Here is a 12,809-nt window from a genome sequence, read left to right as displayed (position 1 = left end):
CAAGTAGATATCCAGAGTCCCCTATTAAAAACAAACAACACGTAATTTAGCACAATCTAAATCAGTTGTAATTATATATGTATAACACATACCTAGCAGCGAGGCATTGTCACTCCTATTGTGCAAAAAACGATGTTCCATAACCATTCGTTCGTTTGAATGCTTCCATATGAATGAGTCGTGGGCTGCACCCCCATATTGGCAGTTTATTGCGAGAATTTTCGTAGTGTGGTCGCAAATCTAACAGAAACAACCTTAAAGTAACATTCCATCTCTTTATTAAAAAACTCACCAACATCGCATTTATGCTATGAAAACCCTTCCTGTTGAAATACATGTGCTCGTTGACCGTGGGCTTTTGTAGTCCAATGTGGGTGCCATCAATGCATCCAACCACTATTATTAAAAAACGAACATTAAATAAATTTTTCACAGCTAAAACATGGATTGAATTTACCTCCTGGAATTTGATAGTTTTCAACAAACCACTCTTTGCACCTTCTCGAATCATCTGGCTCAAATTTAATATGTTTAGGACACAATTTGGCTTCTATTTCTTCCAAAACTTTGCCCGTTAATTTCGAGACAGTGCTCTGGCACATTCCTATCAAATAGTCATTGCCTATTGCATGCTGATAGCCACCACTTGCGAGTAGGCTGAGACACGCAGCCAGTTGGAGCACCGCCGGAACAGCTTTTGTGTCTTGGCAATTTATATTTATGTTATTTAAAACATAATTAAATGCTTCTTTGCTTAAGCGAAACCTTTTGATAAACCTGTAACCGAAGGATATTTTATTACCTATTTTTCGTCATATATAAAGTACTTACGCATTGTTTGATAATGCTAGCGGATTGCTTTTGTCTCGAAGTTGTTTTCGCAAAACTCTTTCATTATTTTCTTCATCGCTGGAACTTAAATAAAAGAAAATACTCGGATCCATTTAAACTTTTTATATTTTCGTTACTTTCTGCGGTTTATTTTGACACTTCAAATTCTATTGTGACTTAAAAAAACGAAGAAGATGAGAAAAATAATCGATAAACAAAATTACAATTACGATACGTCTTCTTTCGACTGTTATGATCCCAACTCGTTCATTTGATTATCGACTCACGTAATTTGTGTTCGAACGATTGTCGTTTCGTTAACGACTATCACGATTCGACCCCTGACTGTTGTTGACTCATTATTGTTGATCGATACATTTACTAATTTGATGTAAACGTTCGTGGAATGCTGATGCAGTGTCAGCGGTTATAACGAATTCACCGGATGTATTATCGGTGCCACTAACCCATGTGGTTATTGTCCAATTCGAGGTTTTGTAAGGTGTGGTGTTAACTTATACAAATAAGCATTGTTTTGCTGGAAGTTCAAAATACAAATATGTACACGCATATGCAAAATAGAATTGTTTGAGCATTTGTTAGGCAGGAATTCGATCATTCGGGTATTTACGTCCTAATTATTGCATGAAATATAAGGCGATGCGCGTGAGGTCATGGTTGCTTCAATACATATGTATGTACATATGCGTGCAACACTATTTTTAATAACGATGCAATTGGATTTAGTTGTCCCATATGTATGTACATACATATATGCAAATACGTTTCTTTGAAGTTTTCCTTTATTTATTTCAAAGTTTTTTACTATCTACAAAATGCATACATATATTCTTCCCTGTAATAACATGTAAATTGAAACAAATTTCGTTCGCCAAAGGAACAAATAAATGCATAATCAAATCTATATATGATAGGGCGATGCGTCGTGAGATAGGTCATGGTTCCTGCAGTGCGTATGCACATACATATCGATGGCTTAATATAGAAAAGGCGTATCTACATTTTTCGTTACTTTTCAGGAGAAGGAAAAAACTGAATAAAACCTTAAAAACTTAAAATGCAAAAAACATTTCTATTGCAATTTTTATTCAAAACAGGTAACAAATTCAATTCTGGTACAATTTTGTTATTATTTTTAATTACTTTGAAGTTATTTGAGATAGGGCTTTTTGTTATTATATTTCTTGAAAATAAATTTAAGTTAGGGCTTTTTGCTGTAAGTTAAAATTCGGGCAAACTGTTATAATAATTCATGTTTGAAGTAAAATAAATAAATAATTAAAACTAAAATACATGTAGGTATGTACATACTATATGTTTTAATGGCTTGATTTCTTTGAGTAGATCCGCGCTTCCCAACGGAGCACCACTTTAGATTTGAGGTTATGTTTCGGCGCCTACGTATTACACGTGTGCTGATCAACACACGCACTTTTAGTTTTTGAACTTTGAGTTATATTTAAATTTTAAAACGATTCACTAAAACTCCGGTTTGCGTAACTTTTGCTAGTTAGTAATCCCGGTTGAGCCCCCAATTTTGTAGGAATTCTTTATTATTTAGCAATTATTGACAAAGTTATTAGTTATATTAAAAGTAAATCTATTACATAGTTCATTGTTCATTTAATACGTCCACTATTGAATCGCTCACATGTACATCACTGTTCACCACTCCGTTCTCCTATGTCTATTGTATTCTAACATCTGTGGCGTCCGTTCAGTTTGATGTTTGTTCGTCGTGTCAGGGTTGCCGTGCAGGGGTGCATTTTATCCTACATACATATTTCAAGGCAGATGTTATTATACTAAAAACAAATTTAGGTTTTATAAGGTAAATTATCATAAAAATGGTGGCAATCTGCTGGAAGAAATTTTTTTAGATCTTGCAAATTGTACCACTTTTTTTTAGATATGGCTATTTTCTCTTTATAAAGACAATCGAGGGACACATTTTTAATCGGAAACTTCGATCTCTGTGGGAGTAACTGATATTCATCTGTTACATTTGTTTTAAAATAAATTGATCCTGACGAGCCATACGCCAAGGCTTGAAGCATGCTTACTGTATGATCTCCAATGCTCCTGCCTGTAATTTAAGAAAAGCTTAAGTATATATATCTAAAGAGTTGTTTCAGTGTGCAATATTCACCTGGTCATATTGATGTGATGCGTTACATGCGTTACAATATTATAGACAGTAAAGTTATGTAGTTGAAGCTTCATTTTATAATATGCAGCACTCGCGTTTAGTTGAGGCACTAATTTAACTGCCTGCACATCCATACAGAATACTACACATAGTCCGGATTCAGCATATTTGATATCGTTTTTCTTTTCTACACGCATTTTTCCGATTTCTTCTCTATGTTTTTCGTATTGCTCATCGGAAACATTATTAGCTTTATGTGATACGCATAAATTGCACTGATCTTTTCTTGGCTTAAAAATAGAATAATTTAATTCCTTTCTTAATTGCGTAAATATTGGTTACGACAATCTTAGGCCTCCATTTTCTTTTTCGGATTCACACTCGTTGACATAAAGCTTGTAAATCTCCTGATATGAGGAAAAATCCGATTCGAAGTAAAACTTTTTGCTATCTTTTCGACAATAATGTGACTCCATTTTTGGCAACTCCTCTAGCCATTTTTTTAGAAAGTCACGTCGGTTTTTGTTGCGCTGATCTATAACTGATGATCGCTTAGCATTTTTGCGCAAAATTAAAGCTTTATCGGGACTGCATTGAGTACCGTGTTTACCGCCACTGCTAATCCAATTGCGAACCAGTATTTTTAGCAGTATTTTTCCTTTTTGGAACACCATCTGAATCAGAATTTTCTTTTGCACAATTCATGTTATTAAAACTTTCAATAAAAAAACTGTTTCCAACACAAAAACGTTAATTGAACTGACACAAAAAACAAAAACGCACCGACGAACGCAACGTAGCACAGAAAATATTCTTGTGCGAGACAAACTCGGGGAAATCCCTTTTTTCTTTTAAAGTAAATACAAAAGCAAGACAATAAGAACAGACACACAATCAAGGCAACAAAAAAATTCGCCAAGTAAAAACCAATTTCTGTTGTGGCTTTGATTGTGTGTTTATTTTAAATTCAACTTTAAATGACTTAGGGCTTTTTTCTGTCAAAAAAAACTTCGAATGAGTTAGGGCTTTTTTATATGCTCTACAAAACCGTTATTTGCGATCATAGCCCACTAATTTTTTAAGGGGAGGTGTATTTGACAGTGGTCTACCAGAATACATTAAAAACGCGATTTCGAAAAAAATGTAGATACGCCTTTTCTATATTAAGCCAAATATATATATATGTAATATGCAACACTTTAAGAATTGAAGATCCAATTGAACTTTTGCACAAACATGTACAGTGCTGGACTTAAGTATAGGCACAATCCGCTTTATAAAAAGAACTGCAGTTTTATTTGTATTCAGAAAAACGATGTATTTATTTTGTAGGTATATTACAGGTGTAGAGCTTATACATTAAAAAATAGCTATGAAAACTAAATACATTTTCTTTGCAATTAAAGATCAAAAATAAAAAAATCAAAATTAATTCGATATTTACTCGAGCTACTATTTTCTGCACACATAAAACTGCCATTTTCAATATTCGTATATGTTGAGCTGCTCGAAGAAGAAGGCATCTGAAAAACAAATTTGTGACGTATGTTAATTATTCTTTCATATCAGTTATATAGTATACGTCTGACGATACCACAATTTGTATTTTCTTAAAATTTGTAACACATTGCATTTTGATATTACCTCAGTATTGTCTTGGCTCTGTCTGGTTGCTACATGACCTTCTAGAAACGAGAGCTGATCAAAACACCAAAGCTTTGTTTCGTATACCTCCTTTACACCGCTTCCACTTTTCTTGGAGTTTTTTATTAATCGTAGCTCCCTCATGTATTGACTACGGAGGTTTTTCCATTTTTTTGTATGTCGTCTTGTGTGACCCCAACCATTTCTGTTGCCATTTATTTATGAATTTCCGCAAATGCCATAGCTTTTTTGGTTCGGTTCATATAATCACTACATCTAATGCTGTACAAACAAGCATTTTCTTGTATATACACTATTAGTTTTTCAATGTTTATTCGATTCCACTTGTATTCCATTTTCAAAATAGGTTGATTACAGTACTTTTTCACACAAAAGAAGAAAACGAACGAAGCAACTGTCAAAAATTGTTTTGCAGATAACTTCACAATTGGAAATACGAATGAGAAGCACCCAGCGTTTCGCCAGTACAGGAGACAAATTCCCTTCTCTCTTCCGCTGCCGTCCTTCACCCCCGAACAAAATGTTTCCGTATGTAAATGGGCACTTAGGAGCAACCAACGCTGTAATGCAGGTAGAGTACTTCGAGTTGTGAGACTGAATAGAATTATTGACAGTCAAACCGTAAGAGGCGAAGTTTGCATTACCAAGACCCGATACGTAGGTGGATGACTTGGTTTTTCGCAACTGCGGTTGATGAGCAAGACAATATGTAATAATATGCAACTGCGACCCTGAGTCGAACAGTGCACGACATGGCACCCATGTTCCTGCGTTGATGACAGCAGTGGCCAGAAGTACAACATCAGGACTGAGATTCTGAGCAGATGTGACAATTGACGTTGTTTGGGAGATTGCAGCCAAGGTGTGGTGTGCGACTGAAGTTGGAACAACATCACTGAAGATGCAGGACCTTGTGACTTAGAGGAATCGACATGTAGCAGACTGTGGTGCTTGGCTCCACATGTACGACATAAACCAGCATTGCACGTTCGAAGCTGACGGCCTTTTCTGTGGCAGTTTAAATACAAAGCAAGCCTTTTGACCTCTTTAAGACGGAGTTGTGGGATTAATTTATAAAAGGAGTGCATGAATATACAGCATAATCTGTGTTGTAACAAAAAACGCAGCCATTGGTTGAGTTGTTTGTATTGTTAGTAGCAATAAATGTTTTTCTACCATGGTTAATAGTTCTACTATTTTTCCCCACCTGAGAGCCCTGTTTATACGCTGCCATAGAATGTTCTACGTTCTCCAGCTTTTGACAATGCTTCTCCAGGAAACTTGTAAACTGCTGTCATGAGGGTATGAGTTCTATTTGCTCCGAATTCCCCATGGTGCGTAGGGCGCGCAGGTTTCCATTTACCTTGTCGGATAATTCACGAAGCTTCACCGCTGAAGAAGTGTCCACCCTTTTGATGCCCATACTCTCAGTGATGTGTGCCTGCAAAATAAGACGCTTATTGTTAAATCTTTTGTTGCGCAAATCTAAAGCCACAGAGTAGTTGTTGCCACTCATCTCTAACGAACGAATTGCATCCAGAGCTGGACCCTTCAGATATGAACGTAGGTGCTGCAACTTCTCGACATCCGTGAGGTCCGGATCCTTGTCTATAACAGTTGAAAACAAGGAAAAGAAATCTGTGTATTCCGTATATCCTCCACTGAATGTAGGCAATCTGAGCTCAGCCAAACGTGGTCGACTTTGCAAAACAACTATTTGCCCTTCCGAAACCGGATCGTGCCGCATGGTTGAACAGGATGGCATTTGAGATTGACGTTTATGAATCTCACGCCGTATATGACACCGAAGTTAAAGGAGTAGCTCTTCAAAATTTGAACGCAGTTTTCCGCCGATTTCGTCAAAATTGAGCTCCTCTAAGCTGTCATGACCTGTCATTAACCTTTAAATCCACTTCGGTGAATGGATTAATTTTTTAGCCTCCGATTGCCCGTTCAATCGATTGTGCCTTACGCTTGTAATAAGACACCATATCCTCAGGTGGCAACCGAGAAGCTTCTTCTGTTGCCATCATATAAAATATTAAAAATGTATTAACGTTTGAAGTTAGCTATAAGTTAAACTACCCGGTCGTGGTGGTTTATAAAAAAAAATTGTTCCGGCCGGGACCGGTCTTTATTGGTTGATAATCTCTTTACAACTGAACTTAAACATATTTTAATTCTAATACTAAGACTAAAAGCTAAGCCCGTGTGCTTGCAACGTGACCAGTACTTTGCTGAGTAGGCGTTTCCCACGGGAACGCCAATCGCTGCTCTGGTATTTCCTCAAAAGCGTTGCGCGTGTGGAATGTTGGGTTACAATGTCTTTTTGGTTGAGGTGTGTGAAGTATTGCGTTAGCTCCTCCCTCCTCAAGTGCGGACGTCCCCTGATACTGTCCATAGTACTCTAAAAGTCTCTATACTTTTTTTCCAGGAGCTAAACTCACTTTGATTTCCTGCAAATTCTCTTATTGTTCTAGCTATTTCTGGGACACGGTCCGCATCTGTGGTTCCTTGTGCAACTACGGGTTCGTTCCTCAAATTAAGGAATTCATGGATAGGGTTCACTATATTGTTCACTAGCTTCTGTCCTTCACTTTAAAAAATATTTTTGACTACTCTACGGATTGTGTCTTTTAATCCTGTCATTGCACTGCTGCTGGCCGCGGTGCCAGTGCTCAGCACGGAAGGTCTGAATATTGAAGATATGTTGTCGTCAGGCATTTTGGATTTTTTTCCTTAATCAACATGCATTAAATTTTCTAAATTTACAAAAAATTGTTCCTAGATTTTTTTCTTCACTTTTCACTTAAGGCAGTAGTCTGCTTTACAGGCTTCAAAAAATCGATTTTTTTGTTTTGTTTTAAATCTCTTCCAAAACTATCCAAGAATATGTCTTTAAAATTCCAGAGGCCAATTCGACATATTTTCGAAGCTAGAGCAGTTTTGGTGGCCGAGCGTCGAGCAGGTGCGAATGCTCAGGCAGACTTTAAAGCGCGTTTTCTCGAGTTTTCATTTTCACAAGTGTTAGAAAACGGTGCCGGCGATAGCAAAAAGAATATACAGTGGCTCACAGCTTATTTCGTGTGCCCGTTTATCAAAATAAAAAAGTTTAATATTTTTGTATAAACTTTATTTAGAAAAAAAACTTAAACGTACATTCAAAGATAAATTATTTCTTGTTACAAACATACATAAATAAACTTAAATTATTTCTTATTAAGTAATATATTTACAGCAAAATCAAAATTATAAGTAAATCCACGTCACACCTTATTTCGTGTGCTTAACCAAACTAGAAAAAACATGATTTTTTTTTTTAAATTTATTAAGTTTTTACTAATCTAATATTTTGTAGAGGTAGCTTTTTTGTTTTAATACAGCTTTTAACCGGGATTGCATGGAGCTAACAAGTTTTCCAGTGTATTCAGGAGATATTTTCTCCCACTCCACTTGCAATGCTGTTTTTAGATCTTGTTTGTTGCTTATGTTATGTTTTCTAATTTTTTGATCCAGAATATTCCATAAATTATCAATTACAATGAGAACAGGTGATTGTGCTGGCGTTTTTACCACATGAGGGCAATTCCATATAAGCCACCGTTGCACTAATTCCGACTTATGCTTCGGATCATTGCCCTGATAGAACCTGAACCTGTCCCGAATGCCTAATTTTTCAGCACTTTGTAGTAAATTATTTTTTAATAAATTCAAATAAACTGTTTCATCCATAATTTCGTCGATAAAAACCAAGTTTCCGACACCAGCTGTTGACATGCAGCCCCAAACCATTACATGGCCCCCACCGTGTTTTACTGTACCACGCAGATTCTTCGGGTCCAGCTCCGCGTTGGGCTTACGCCAAACGAAAGACTTTCCATCGGAACCAAAGAGGTTGAATTTGCTTTCGTCGACGAAAATAACGTTATTCCAAAATGTTTGGTCTTTATTAACATGGTTTTCGGCAAACTCCACCCTTAATCTTCTGTTATGCTCATTAACAAACGGTTTGTTTCGAGCTGTACGACCATGAAAATCAGCTTTGCGCAGAATTCTTCTTATTGTTTCAGGATTACAAGTACTTTTTCAACCTCTTTTGTCAAAGCTGGCGCACTAATTCGTGGGTCTTTTTTAATTTTTCTTAATATCCACCTTTCATCAGCTTCTGTAAAAATTTTGTTTGGAGCTTGGCGGCCTTTGTCAACCACTCTTTTTTTCACGAGAAAAGCGTTGAATAATGTACTGTACTGTGGAAGTACTCAAATTTACAATTTGAGCAATTTTTATCTTCGACTTTCCATTTTTGTAATGCGTAATCACTAGTTCGCGCCTTTCAATCGACGTACGACGACCCATCACGGTATTTTTAAATTAAGCTGGACAACCGACTACTTTCAATGTGTAAACTAAATAAGGATATAATCTAATATACTATGCAAAACAAATTTCTTATAATTGCTAACCGGTTTACTGGCGCCGATAACGGTAAAAGTGAACACACGAAATAAGCTGTGACGTCAATTTACCTAGTATTCTGTTTTTGTTGTAAATATTCTACTAAAGAAGAAAAAATTTGAATGCATTTATACATGTTTGTAATTAGAAATAATTTATCTTCGATTGTGCATTTAAATTTTTTTTTAAATAAATCAAATAAAAATAATTTTACAATTCTTTAGTTTAACATACAGCCACACGAAATAAGCTGTGAGCCACTGTATGTCCGATCGAAAAAAACCAAAGTGATCAAGCTTCAGTATTAAATTATCTTCTATTTGAACTAAAAAAGTTGGACAAAAGTATTATTTAAACTACTTGTTTTGCAACTTAAAGTCAATTTTTTTTCTTAAAAAAGTGATTTTTTTTTTCAAACTTCGAAAAAATTTGGAATTTTATAACTTCTTCGGTATTTTTTTAGTTCATAAAGAAAAGAAACTTATAAAAATTAAAAAAAAATTTGGTTCGACTGTTTCAGATGCATCGCACGACCTCCATCACCGGCACCGATTTACAAGTGCAGACTCCAGGCGCTCCAGAAAAATACTTACAACTTTAAAAAATTTCAATATTTTTTAAAAATAAATATTGTTTTTTAAACCTTAAATATAGTACACTATCGTCTTAAAATTCCGTTTACCGCAATCATTTCCTTCCCTTTCAAAAAAAAATTGCTAAAAAAACGCTTTTTTTCGGCTTCTAAAGCAGACTACTGCCTTAATTACATTGGTTTTCTTAAACTTACAAAATTTTTCTTTCTAGATTTTTTTCCTTCACTTTTTATTTAATTACATTGATTTTCTTTAACTTACAAACTATATTGAATTCAAATACTTACACAATTAAATAGATCTCCATCCTGTGAGGTGACGGGCAGGACTTAGCCGTTTTGTTCTGAGGGTTCTTCCCGCGATGACTCCGGGTCCTGTATCCGCACACGCTTTGTGTCCACTGACTGAAGCGTTCCTCCAGGTTGTGGCTGCCCAGTCGCTTACTGCTATTTTTGGTGCTGAAGTGTTAAAGATTGTTCCGTCACTGCTTGAGGGGCCTTTGGAACTTTATTCTTTTCTTTTTCACTTGCGACGAAGGATATTCCGCCACTACTTAAGGGGCCTTGGAAATTTTGCTTCGTTTTTGCACTTGCGCCCACGTTGGGCGCCAGTTAAACTACCCGGTCGTGTGGGTTTATAAAAAAAAAATTGTTCCGGACGAGACCGGTCTTTGTTGGTTGATAATCTCTTTACAACTGAACTTAAAAATATTTTAATTCTAATACTAAGACTAAAAGCTAAGCCCGTGTGCTTGCAACGTGACCAGTACTTTGCTGAGTAGGCGTTTCCCACGGGAACGCCAATCGCTGCTCTGGTATTTCCTCAAAAGCGTTGCGCGTGTGGAGTGTTGGGTTACAATGACTTTTTGGTTGAGGTGTGTGAAGTATTGCGTTAGCTTATATAAACAGACTGAAGTTAGCGGTATGTATCGTTGGAAGTTAGCGGTATAGACATACTGAATGTATGTTATATGCACAACGGGTGCATAGGTGATTAAATGCAAATATTTGCGGCGGTATATTGCATATATTGATTATTACATAAATCTACCGGAATGCCGTATGCAAATAGTGTTTTTATTTTTCAAGTTCTTACATGTGCTACTTTACTTATGCACGTGTGCTGGTGTACTTCACTTCACTGTATATTTTTCTTAATTTTTATTTTTTAAGTTCGTACATATGCTACCTTACCTATGTACGAGTGCTTGTGGATGCTCACTTCAACTGTATTTTGTCTTATTTATTTCAACTATTTTTTTTTTTTTATATTTAATTTCAATAAACTTATTCCACGAAGATTTAAACAAGATTATATTAATCGCGATCACGTCGGGGTCACGAAAATGTGCAGTCAACGAGAATTTTCGTTGACAGTTTTATGCAAAAAAAAAGAAAAAAACGCTATTTCAAAGAAATACAATTTATTTTATGTATGTATATACCTTCTGCTCAAATATGAACGAGACTGATTTAATAAAACACAAACGGTTAATTATTGTTCAATTTTTATTTTATCTCCTTCAAAGTAATCACCATTGGAGGCGATACACATATGCCAACGTTTTTTCCAATCATCATAGCATTTCTGGAAGGCCGATTTCGGTATGGATTTCAGTTCCTTCTTCGAATTCTCTTTTATGACTTCTGTTGAGCTTCCAATATTTTTTGGTAGCTATGTTCAATATCGCGAAAGAAAAAACTAGTTTAACACTTTATATTTTATATTTTACATTTAATTTTCGAATGCGTGGCCGTGTTTACAAAAGTTGAACTGCTAATGTCAATTCGCGAATAAGTGCACGTACATATATATATATGTGCATATGTAACTGCATTAGACTAGCGAAAGGAGCAATGCTATGTATACATATGTTATGCTAAGCAAATGTCTGCGTGTGCTTTGTATGTTTGTATGTTGTTAAGCGAAAGAGAATATAGTAAGTAATGTACAAAAATAATAAATAATATAACATAACATTTTAAGGTGACCAGCTTATGGCAGAAATTATAAATATTGGCTATTAATTAAGAAATTAGTTTATAGATTGCGGAACGAGATTAGCTGCTGCTCCGAACAACTTCAATTGTCTCAAAATGTTTTCCACGGAGCGGATATTATATTTTATAATAAGCAGGAACAAACCAATGCGAGTTAAGACGATTATGTCTTATTCATGGGGAATATTGTTCTTAAACAAATAAAATGTGTTGCTTTGTTCTGAAAACAAGTTTTTTATTTTAATATCTAAATTCACAAATCAACAATCACTCAATTCACCTATTTTACAATGTTAACTTACCAGAAAACAAATATAAAGGAATGTGTCTGAACTCAATGAATGAGTGTTCCACTTACTCTAAGAGATGCGCGGCGAATTTAAAACCAAATGAATAAGGGTGATCAATCATGAGGTGCTTTTTTCAATAGTTAAAAAAAAAAAAAAATGTAAATTATGTTCAAAACCTTTATTTATCATTTGAAAGGACATTCTTTGACATTTACTTTTTGAATATGACTTCATTCAAATGTTGGCCGCAACTACGCTTAAGGTGGTCCATTCTGAAGGTCCAATTTTCAATCACTCGTTCGAGCATTTCGACTGGTTTGTCGTGAATAACACGCGTAATGTTGGCTTCCAGAGCTTCAATCGTAGCTGGTTTATCAGCATAGACCTTGGACTTCACGAATCCTCAAAGAAAAAAGTCCAAAGGTGTGATATCACAAGATCTTGGTGGCCAACTCACAGATCCTAAACGTGAAATCAGCTGCTCTCCGAAATGACTTCTCAATAAAGTCATTGTTTCACGAGCTGTATGGCAAGTGGCTCCGTCTTGTTGAAACCAAATGTCGTAGAGATCATTAGATTCAATTTCAGGTAGCAAAAAGTCCGATATCATGGTACGGTAGCGAGCACCATTCACAGTTACGTTGCGGCCATCATCATTTTTGAAAAAATATGGACCGATGATTCCACCAGCCCATAAACCACACCAGACCGTTGTTTTCTCTGGGTGTAAAGGTAGCTCTTGAACCTGTCCTGGTTGCTCTTCATCCCAAATACGGCAATTTTGCTTATTGACGTAACCATTGGG

The 12,809-nt window shown here is 35.8% G+C and overlaps 1 protein-coding gene across 1 annotated transcript in view; it reads left to right on the top strand.

Annotated features, from left to right (window-relative positions):
- LOC128858769 (galactosylgalactosylxylosylprotein 3-beta-glucuronosyltransferase I) overlaps positions 1 to 12,809 on the top strand; it is a 74,201-nt gene that overhangs the window by 33,339 nt on the left and 28,053 nt on the right. The window lies entirely within an intron of this gene.

The sequence above is a fragment of the Anastrepha ludens genome, chromosome 3, assembly GCF_028408465.1.
Source record: "Anastrepha ludens isolate Willacy chromosome 3, idAnaLude1.1, whole genome shotgun sequence".
Lineage (NCBI taxonomy): Eukaryota > Metazoa > Arthropoda > Insecta > Diptera > Tephritidae > Anastrepha > Anastrepha ludens.
The sequence above is the reverse complement of the archived record's forward strand: the minus strand, read 5'-3'. Positions and strand labels throughout refer to the sequence as shown.